We start from the raw sequence: 11,635 nt of genomic DNA, 5'->3' as shown, positions 1-11,635 counted from the left end.
TTCCTCTTGATGAAAGACTTCAGTGTCTCTCAACAGATGTCAGCCATGCACTGCTTATTGTTTCTCCAGAGTGCTTTGCTGTGTTCAGAGACAGATCTGGAAGATATGGATATTTTGATTCCCATTCCAGAACTGCTGAGGGTTTGCCACATCCTACTGGTGACGGAACGGCAGTTATGCTAACTTTCACCAACCTGCATGACATGATCAACAGATTACTTGAACTTTTTTGGAATCGTGGTCCTCAAGCTTGCTATGAATTCATGGCCGTTTCATTTGAAATGGAGCAACAGTCTGAGGAACCATGCTCATCAGCAGCATGTGTGACACCATCACCAGTAACTTCACCTCTGCCAAAAAGACCAACAACTGCTGACATCAGAATCCCTGAAAATCACAATGACAAAAACCAAAGTGTCATGAAGGTTTTAAAAACAAACAAGCAGCGAAGAAGAAAAGAAATGCGTAAAATTGTTTATGAAAAGCAAGATGCAGGACTTGTGGGTACATCTTCACATTTTGAAGTACGAAAACAAAAAAGAAGAGAATATGAGAGAGAAAAATATGCCACCAACATGCAGTTTCGGCTGAAGAAAAGGGAGATTACCAAAAAGAAGTATGATGAAGATCCTTTTGCCAGATACAAAAAGATGGAATACATTACCAAGAGGTACAAGACAGATGTTCTCTTCCAAAAGAAGCAGAAGGGGTACATAATTAAGCGGTACCATACTGATGCTCTTTTCCAGAAGAAAATGAAGAACTACATGGTCACCAGGTACAAGACAGATGCTCTTTTCCAGAAGAAAATGAAGAACTACATGTTCAGGAGGTACAAGACGGATTATCTTTTCCAGAAGGAAAAGAAGGACTGCATGGTCAGGAGGTACCACACTGACGCCCTTTTCCAGAAGAAAATGAAAGCCTACATGGCCAGAAGATATGCAAGTGATTCAGAGTTTAGGTCACATCACATTCTACGTTGTACTCTCCAGAAGAAACAGAAGTGTTTCACTGACGCTGGATTCCACATTCTTCACAAGTTGAGATGTGCATTAAGGATCAAGAGAAAATACAGGCCATATGTTTGTTTCTGCCAGAAAACACCCATTTCTGATGCGACAAACCAGCCTGTGTCCAACAGCTTGATTCAGAAGGCCATATCTGTATTTCGGTGTCAAATCCTGCATGGTCCAACTTACATCTGCACAGTCTGTCACAGGGCGCTTTTTCCAAATCAAGTCAAGATGTGTAATAGAACACGATATGTAAAAAATGTTCATATTACAGCCTTTTGCTTAACCGGGAAATATGTTCATGCTTGTGACAGTGCCTGCTCAGTTCCTTGTGCAGTTCCAGATGAGCGAAGACAGGAGTGGATCTGCCACACCTGTGACAGCCATCTGAAGAGAGGATCCATGCCTTCTATTGCAGCGGCAAACAGACTTGAATTGCCATCCATCCCTGCAGAACTGCTTGAGCTGAATGTTCTTGAACGACAGCTTATCGCCAAAATTGTTCCTTTTGCAAAAATAGTTGCATTGCCAAAAGGACAGCAGCGATCAGTGTATGGCGCTGTTGTGTGTGTGCCGTCTGAGGTGGAGAAAACAGTTAACTGTCTCCCAAGGCCTAACAGTGAGTCCCAGCTTCTACAGGTGAAGCTGAAAAGACACATCAAGTTCAGAGGATACCAACACTTCCATACTGTGAATATGCACAATGTGCTAGCAGCGTTAACAAAACTGAAAGCGATGCATTCAGAATATAGGGACATCTTTATAAGTGACGCTACCACATTTGAATTTCTCCCTAATGATGAGCTGAATGCCACAGAGGAGAAACAGGAAGTTGTTGTCTCTGAACAGGATGAGCAGCATGTCAGCACAGAAGAAAAGGATGAGCTCAGGCCTGGCCTAACTCTGGACACATGCATGCAGCCACTCGACATTGGACAGGACTTGCTGTCGTACGGTGAGGGAATCTTCAGCGTTGCGCCTGCTCAAGGGAAAAAGCCAGTCGGATTTTTCAAGGTTCCCAAATTGGAAGCCATGGCCTTCCCCGTACAGTTTCCCACTGGACAGAACACAATTGATGAGGCACGACAAGTTGCATTATCACCAAGCATGTATTTCAATGCTAGACTGTTCTGCGTGGATACTCGTTTTGCCAAAGACCAGAGTTATCTCTTCTTTGCGCAGTTTGTCACTGAAACGCACATGGCTAGAAACAGCATGTCTATCCAGTTGCGAAAGGGCAAACCCGTTACAAAAGATGGACGTAGAATCTCCAACAAGCTTCTTCAGGATGATCTTGAGGTCGAAAGACTGGTCCACAGCCGTGACGCAACAAGGTTTATGCAACCCCTGAGAGGCACTCCATCTTATTGGGAGAAAACGTTGAGAGATCTACAGGCCATGATCAGGCAGTTGGGGAATCCTACTTTTTTTTGCACATTCAGTGCAGCCGAAATGCGATGGCCAGAAGTGATAACGGCAATCAAGGCTCAGCAAGGTGAAGAGGTCGTCTTTTCAGAGCTTGACTGGACAACGAAATGTGAAATCCTCCGAAGTAACCCCGTCACCGTCATGCGGATGTTTGAAAAACGAGTGGATGCATTAATGAATCATCTGCTTTTGTCACCTGCTCAACCCATCGGCGAAGTTGAGGATTTCTTTTATCGCGTGGAGTTTCAAGCCAGAGGAAGCCCACACATTCATCTGCTGGCCTGGGTAAAGGGGGCACCCGAATTTGAAAATCAGTCCGACCAAGTAGTGTGTGACTTTATTGACCGTTACGTAACCTGCCAGTTGCCGGACCCTACCACCGATCCCGAGCTTCATCAAATTGTCACCGAAGTTCAGCTTCACAGCAGGAAGCACTCCAAATCTTGCAAGAAAGGAAATGTGTTGTGTAGATATGGGTTCCCTAAACTTCCCATGTCAAGCACCACCATCACCCGTCCACGACCACAACGTCCTGAGGAAGATGAAAACGAAGAGCAACACCACCAAGAGAGAAAGAAGAGGAGACAGGACGCTCCACAACATCCTGAGGAAGATGAAAACGAAGACCAACACCAACAAGAGAGAAAGAAGAGAAGACAGGACGCTGCTCGAAAAGCAATGAAAGAAGCCAGGAATAAACTCAAGCCAGTGTGGGACTTGTTAAACGATCCCCAGGCCTCCTTTGACAACTTGTCAGACTTGCTGACCAAGTGTAATCTGTCCATGGATGATTACTGTAAATACGCTGAGGCACTGTCCACTTCAAACGTGATTTTGCTGAAGCGTGATCCAAAGGAGGCTTGGGTGAATGGCTACAACCCAGATTTGCTGAGGGCATGGAACGCTAACATGGACATACAGTTCGTTCTTGACTCTTTCAGCTGCATCATGTATATGTTGTCCTACATTTCCAAGCCAGAACACGAAATGAATGATTACCTGAAGACCGTGATCAAGGGTGTTCGGGAAACCAACGTAAACGAAGAGGACGAAATGAAGCAGATAATGCAGGCCTACTCCAAACACAGGCAAGTGAGTGCTCAGGAGTCTGTGGCACGGACATGCAGCTTACCATTGAAGAAGTGTTCACGAAATGTTGTGTTTATACCGACGGATGATGATGCCCTGAGGATGAGTTTGCCCCGTAGTGTCCTACACAGCAAAGATCCTGATTCAGAGGATGTCTGGATGTCAGGTATTATAGAGAAATACAGAGCAAGGCCTCGAACACTGGAGTTTGAAAAGATGTGCCTTGCAGACTTTGTGTCTAATTACCGTGTTGTGTATGGTCGGCAAACTAAAGGAAAGAATGTCCTCCCACTCCTCAACGATATGGGATTCATTCAGAAGAGAACTGTTGGTAAGGCTGCAATTGTCAGGTATGCTCGCTTTTCGGAGGAGAAGCAACCGGAGAAGTTTTGCGGAACAATGGTAAAACTTTACGTGCCACATCGTGTCAACGAACAGCTGAAACCTCAAGGGTTTCCAACGTATCAGGAGTTTTACAAAAGGGGGCTTGTAGAACTCCCGTCACACCCCAATTTCCGATTCCCTGTCCGTGGCTTAGTTAAAGCACAACAGAAGAAGTTTGAAAAGCACGGCAAAAAAGTGGACGAAGCATATGAACAGCTGCAGCGGGAAGGACCGTCTGAGAATGCTTGGTGTGCTTTTGCCCCTGAAATCGACGTTGATCGGATGGAGTGTATTGCAGAACAACAAGACGTCCATCCAGAAGAAAATGAACAGGATGATGTTCCAGAATACCAGATTCGTCGTGAAGATGGAGACGGAGTCGTACCACAGATTGAGGCACCACAGATGACTAATGAATATCTGAGGAAGATGTTTAGGAGTCTAAATGAGACGCAGGCAGCAATTTTTTACACTGTCCGCCAGTGGTGTCAGAAGCGTGTGTGGGGTCACAATCCAGAGCAGTTTTTTTACTTTTTGTCAGGCGGTGCAGGTTGTGGGAAATCGCACGTCATCAAGTGCATACACTCGGAAGCAACTAAGATTCTGCGACAACTCCCTCGACTCCGGGAAGAAGGGGATCTCTCCGTGCCCACGGTGTTGTTGTCTGCGTTTACTGGAACTGCAGCATTCAACATCTCTGGAAAAACGCTGCATTCCCTTTTAAAACTGCCAAGGAGTCTGAAGCCACCTTATCAAGGACTTGGGAACGCCCTTGATGAAGTGAGAGCAGGATTACGCGATGTGGAGATTCTTATCATCGACGAAATATCCATGGTTTCAAAGGATCTGTTCACATACGTAAACTGGAGATTTCAGCAGATCAAAGGCAGCAAGAAACCTTTTGGAGGAATATCTTGCCTCGTCGTAGGGGATTATTATCAACTGCCACCGCTTGGTAAAGCCAAACCGCTCTGTGTGTATGAAGAGGATGTGCTGGACTTCTGGAAGGACCATTTTCAAATCATCACACTCACAGAGATCATGCGGCAGAAGGAAGACCTCGCTTTCGCTCAACTGTTGAACCGACTACGAGTGAGGCAGAAGACAGAAGCTCTCAGGGAAGATGATCGAGCTTTGTTATTCCAGGCTGTGAAGAAGCCAGAAGACTGTCCACGTGATGCTCTACACATATTCGCCACTAACAAAGAGGTTGACAAGTACAATACCGAGATTGTACAGGCTCTCTTCGCTGACATCATAACAATTGATGCCGAAGACTACAGGAAAGACCCAAGAACAGGAAGGATGAAGCGATTAAACAAACCTGTCACTGGAAAAAAGGACGACTTGCTGGACACAATGCAAGTTGCAGTGGGAGTTCGTGTGATGGTAACCAGGAACCTGGATGTAGAAGATGGAATTGTCAATGGATGTTTTGGCACGATTGCAAACATCGTCACCAAAGCAAAAGATGGAATCGACACCATACAAATGTTAGGACTTCAACTTGACAATCCGAACGCCGGTCAGAAACACCGTAAAAAGGTACGAGGTGAAGAAGACGTCTTGGTTTACATTGAGAGATCTGAAGAAAGTCTGCGGAAAGGAGCCGTTCGTCGACAGTTTCCCATCAAGCTAGCTTACGCCTGCACAGCCCACAAAGTTCAAGGCATGACAATGCACTCTGCAGTAGTGTCATTGAAGAAGATTTTTGAGCCGGGAATGGCCTACGTTGCCCTCAGCAGAACGACATCTCTACAAGGATTACACATTACGGATTTCGACGACAAGAAGATATATGCTGATCCTGAAATCACAACCTCTTTGCAAAGCATGAGAAGAGCAAGAGTTGAAGAAATCATGCCACTTTTGCAGCATGTGAGGGAAAATAGGCAGGAACGGACACTCACCATCATCCATCACAACACTGAAGGACTTGCATCTCACATGGAGGATATCAGATGCCATCATGAGCTACAACTTGCCGATGTTCTGTGTTTAACAGAAACACACCTGACTGGATCGTCTACTTCAGATCTCCAATTGGAAGGATACAACTTGTTCACACGCAACAGGCATGTCTCCTACTCCACACATCAAGAACTTGGAAGGAAAAATGGAGGTGGAGTCGCAATATATTGCAAGGAGCACATTCCAACTCAGCCCAGGCAATATATACAAAATGTGACTGATCTGGAGTTTGCTGTGATCAAATTGGATTCCCCAATAAAAGCAGCAGTCGTAGCTGTGTATAGGCCACCACAGTACAGTGTTGGAGATTTCTTGACCAACCTGAACAGTATGCTGGATTACCTGGACCTCACACACAACGATCTCGTCATCATCTGTGGAGATTTCAACGAGGACCTCTTACACCCTGGAAAAAAACCTATTCTGGAGTTGTTTCAATCTCGAGGATACACGCAACTGATTACATCAGCAACAACGGAAAAGCACACACTGCTTGACCACGTCTACATTTCAAATCCGGACTTCTGTCATCAATCGGGCGTGTTAGAGACCTACCACAGTTACCACAATCCTGTGTACTGTGTATTGCGTTTTTTTCCATAGGTGAATTGCCCGCTATACCAGGTCACTGGGGCCACTGAATCAGCATTAACGACAACAGTGGGGCAACACCAGCCTTAGTTCCCCAGTGGCTTCTGTATGAGTGGTGTCTTGGCCTTAAGCCATATTGAACTGAGGTTCCATTTAACCTCCTTTATCGATTGCAGTGACGTTGCGGTTATATTGTGTTGTTCGTGTTAATATGAAGGTGTTGTGTCCCTGAGTTAACTAGAGTACAGCAGCAGGAAGGACGAAGGAGTAGTGTGGCAGCTCCAGGCAGGACAGGAAGTGAAGGCAGCAGAATACAGGACGCAGTCAGGGTTAGTGTAATAACTCCAGGGAAGACACAGACAGTGAGAGCAACAGCAGCAGTAAGTCATAAAAGACAGTAAGGTTAAGTGAGAAGTATTAAGACACTGTTGTGATGTATTTGACTTTGACCGTAACGTAACATTTGTTTCAAATGATTTTGTGTTCAGTCTGTACAATGTGTACGGGATATATTATTTGCAGTCCTCTGCTATTCTAATATTGATATGTGCTCTTCTGTAAAGGTGCAGGTAGATTTTGGAGACCATAGCAGTCCTCTCCAACACTGGATATGAGTATGCAATATACCATCTAAAGGTAAGTGTTAAAAAATGTCACCTCAGTCACTGTGCTACTGAACACAGTAACCACATTTAAATGAATATTGTAATCTAATTTTGATTTTGATGTTTTTCAGGAACCGGCGAGTCAGGATTTCTGAGAAGATCAAGTGTGCTTCACCACTGATGATGATGAGCTGGATACCATCTTATGTGCTAATTTCTTTCAGTAAGTTTTAGTTTACTTTATTATTTTTATTTTTTTTTAGTTTATTAGTAAATGTGTATGCAGTGATCCTGTTATTCATTTATTAAGTTCATTGCCAGAGGACGGGACCAGATGTGTTTGGAGTTGAAGACAATGCTGAAGACCAAAGAAGAAACGGAAGAAGCACATTAAAGCACTGAGGTAAAGTTTGTCAAATAATACTGGAAAGGTCTAGTGTTTCAGTGCACTTTATCATACAGTGTGTTTGTTCAGAGGCATGTGCTTTGATGTGAACGCTTAGATTTTAAAGTGTATGATGGTTCTCAGAAGTGAGAGAGCAGAAATGTCTCTTGCAAAACATACATCTGACCTGAAAGTGTATGCTCTGTAAGTCTTGTAGAATGAAAAAATTCAATTCACTAACATGATCATATCTGTTTTACCCCCTCTACCTCAGGGTGTCCAGCCTGTTTGCCATGTCAGATCCAAGCGGCTAGATGGCGGGAGATGCTTCATTATACCCCTGATTGCCTTTAATTATTAGTTGATCGATTAATTAATTTTAATATATATTTTTAAATTATCCTATTATATTAAATAATTGGTCTCCGATAACTATTTCATATATTAGCTCGAATAATAATGTTTTTATAATGTGTACGCCATGCCCGAGGAGGATGGGTTCCCCCTGATGAGTCTGGTTCCTCTCAAGGTTTTTTATCTCCTTAAGAGTTTTTTCCTTGCCACCGTCGCCACTGGCTTGCTCACTGGGGGTGTTGTGTCAAATCCTGTGTCCCTCTCGCGTCTCTGCCGACCAGGGTTTCCAAAAACAACAGTTTGCGACTCAATTCATAACTTTTTATTAAATCATAGAAATTTAAACAAATAAAAGTGAAATCATGTTATGGCTTAGTCACTTACGGTAAATCAGTAAGCCCTGTGATGCTGTGATTAACAGTGCTTTTCAGAACTGCTAAGGGGTGTTGTGGTTTTCTGAAATCACAGGGCTTATGTATGGGCTTATGCCCTTTATAAACACTTGTGCAGTAATAGACGCAATCATGGACGGTAATTGAGTATTTTACAATGGCTTTAAATGCAACATGCACAAGGTTCACTTTATTAATACAATAATTCAAACACTTTCATCACCATTCTGCCAAAATAGAAACTTGACTGTAAATTTTTTATTATTGCGACAGTAAGATATTAGTTTTTTACTTTCATAATTTTATACGTTTAATATGAAGTTAAAATAATATTTATACGTGAGCTAGTATGACATTTATAAGGTGGGATTTGGCACAACAGGCGTTTTCTAAAACTTTTAATAAACATTTTGGTTGAATTGGCACATCAAGTGTTTTTGTCTTTATTGAATCTTCTTCAATGGCACATTTAATGTGTTCTTGTGAACTTCACAGAAGGTCCAGGGGTTTTTCCAGAAAGCAAGGTTAACTTACTGTCACATATACTCTCAGTAGATTGACCCAAACCTTGCTTACTCGAGGTATGCTGGTTCCAGAAAGGTGTTTAATGTCAGGACTAAGGATTGCAAAAAATTAAATAACCTTATGGTGTCCAGAAATCATTGATTTTAATTTGACAATGAATAATGAATGGTAGTGAATTAAAAGCTACAGGATCTAGCTGTGGCTGGACTCGGGTTTGGTGAGGCGAGATTCTTCTTTATAAACATTTTAGGAGAATTGGCTAATCCTTCATGTTTGTCTTTTATTGAATGGTATATTCACAGATGGTACAATAAGATGGTTAAACTTTTAAATAAGGTTTGTATTCTATACATGAAGACCACTTTGTGTGTAAATATTTGATATTTTTATCACAATTCTGCAAATCCAATAAGCAAACTTTGTTTTACCTCTAAACCTGCTAAGATCACACTCTTACTTGATCTGGATGACTATCATTAGAAAGACTTAAAATGTCAGCCTTAATATTTGAATATTGTTGATAAAACTTGGTTGCAGTGACAGTAAATTTATTCATTTGTTATGAGTGCAAAATCAACAGTTAATGCAAATTTAACTAACTACATATGCACCTGACAGAAAAAATTACAAACACATTTTGTAGATATATGCACATAGTTTACTAATAGCTAATTTCTCTGGTCTGACAAATGAACTCCATCCCACCTGAACGGTTCACTTCTCTTCTGTGATGTTTATTGGAAATAAACAGTCCACCACTGTGGTGTTGGTAAGTGTCTGGAGTACAGAAAGGTCCTCCGTCATGAAGCTCAGAAGATCCACTGCAGGTTTGACCCCCAGGTGACCAACTCTTAGCCCACTTCACAAAGCTGTGGCTGGCAATCAATACTACTTTATCTAAAAAAAATGTGTTAAAACTTTATGGTAAATGAAAATCAGTAATGAAGCAGAAATGTATGACTATGGTACTGTGTGGTAAAGCTTTACATTTCACTGAAAGTATAAGCAGTTTAGCTAAAAGTTGGTCTTTTTGATGGCAAATAGTATTTAAATTTAGTACTTTATAAAATAATGAGTTTTTGACATTTAAAACCTGAAAACGGCCATATTAAAGGTCCTTGAAAAATACTTGAATTTTTAAAAGGCATTACATATGAAATTATTGTTCCTTTTTGGTTTGGATAAAAATATTTTCACGCAAAATGAACAATGCAGCGCGTGTTATAAATAGCCATTTCACATGACTTTCACGAGATCTCGCGATATTACTCATTCAGGTAAGAAGCAGTCTCGCGATATCGGTATAAAGTTTGTGGCTGGATGGGTCTGTGTGTGTTTGTCTGCATTGTCTCATTAGATTTGTAACGTAAATCATCTTTGCAAACATTGGAGACAACATATCTCTATGCATCGCGATTTCAAAATAAAAGTCCCTCTGATTTGACCTAGATCTAAATATTCAAACTAAATATATTTTTAAACGACATTGAATCGTGCTGTAAAATGAAATATCAACAGGCGGTTGGCTCTCTCTGCGGGTATTTGTTATAGTTATAATACATAATAATAATAAAAAATAAACGTTGCTCATAACTGTTCAAGTGTATGGTATAGTTTTTATTCTTCAGGTCAATCATATATACATCAAATACAATCAGTTTGAACATGGATAGCAATAAATTCTCTGAGGTATTCTTTTAAATATTAAAGTCAACAATGTCATTGCATGATTTGCTTGTGCTGTACTTTATTTGTAACATTTTGTTTTATTATTTACTTTATTATTTATTTTTGGTAAGTGATATTTCTGTCCTTGAAAACCACAGAAAATAAAAAAAAAATAGCAAAACCCTAGTAACCATACTGGGTACCCTAGCAACTGCATAGCAACACCCTAGAAGCCACCCCAAAAACCCTAGCAATCCTAGCAAAAGTGTACCATAGCAACCGCATAGTAACACCTTAGGAACTATCAAGAGAACTCTAGCAACCGGGGGGGGCGAGTTTTGCCACTGCAAGCACCACTCACATTTTCTTCAGGAAATGTACCTTCTAGTTAGTGGTGCTTGCCGGAGGCAAAGCACTACTACTATTATCTCACATACTTATTATTAGTGGTGCTTGCCGGAGGCAAAGCACTACTACTATTATCTCACATACTTATTATTAGTGGTGCTTGCCGGAGGCAAAGCACTACTACTATTATCTCACATACTTATTAGTGGTGCTTGCCGGAGGCAAGGCACTACTATTATTATCTCACATACTTATTATTATTATTCTTCCGTACAAATTTCGGCGCGTAACTAGTCCCGCAGTTTTAGTCACAGACCAACGAAACAGGCGTCAAATCGTGCGGCCTAATCGGGAATGGTGTGCTATGACTTTTATAAGCGATCGGGCGTACGATGTTCGTACACCGGGCGAAATAACGGCCGAAAAATCGCATAGACAATGCATTAGGGCCAACTTTGACGGATCGTAGCTCCGAGCAAGAATTTCGCAGAAACATGTGAATCACCACATTTGGAGAGGCTATCAGGCTGTGCGAGAACATACCTCGCAGAGGGGTACAAGTTGTACCCCTGGGGCGCTAGAGACCCCCAAATTTGCCCCATAGACATACAATGGTGAGGGATCGCCCATTAAACAGTGTTTTTCCTACTGTTTGAAATTACATAGGGATTTTGTATTGTGCATAACTCAGGATCACAGTGTCATAGAGACAAGGGGGTGGGCTCATTTGAATCAGGCAACCAATCAGTCTCTCAGGATCACTGTGAATCTATCAAGCCACGCCCTATCAACCATAGAGAGTGCCATAGCAACAAGCTCCATAGACTTCCATTGAAAAAGATCAAATGAATAACTTTGGATAGAAGTGTCATAGAAACA

General features: G+C 41.9%; 1 long non-coding RNA gene across 1 annotated transcript; it reads left to right on the top strand.

The window, feature by feature from the left end:
• Nucleotides 1-7,096: 7,096 nt before the first annotated feature.
• Nucleotides 7,097-8,783, top strand: LOC113090339 (uncharacterized). Its single transcript, XR_003287025.1, has 4 exons — nucleotides 7,097-7,115; nucleotides 7,231-7,307; nucleotides 7,406-7,487; nucleotides 7,744-8,783. It is a non-coding gene; the product is annotated as an uncharacterized LOC113090339 (long non-coding RNA).
• The last annotated feature ends 2,852 nt before the right edge of the window (nucleotides 8,784-11,635 follow it).

The sequence above is a fragment of the Carassius auratus genome, unplaced genomic scaffold (assembly GCF_003368295.1).
Source record: "Carassius auratus strain Wakin unplaced genomic scaffold, ASM336829v1 scaf_tig00054258, whole genome shotgun sequence".
Classification (NCBI taxonomy): Eukaryota; Metazoa; Chordata; class Actinopteri; order Cypriniformes; family Cyprinidae; genus Carassius; species Carassius auratus.
Note: the sequence above shows the minus strand (reverse complement) of the source record. Positions and strands in the feature narration are given on the sequence as shown.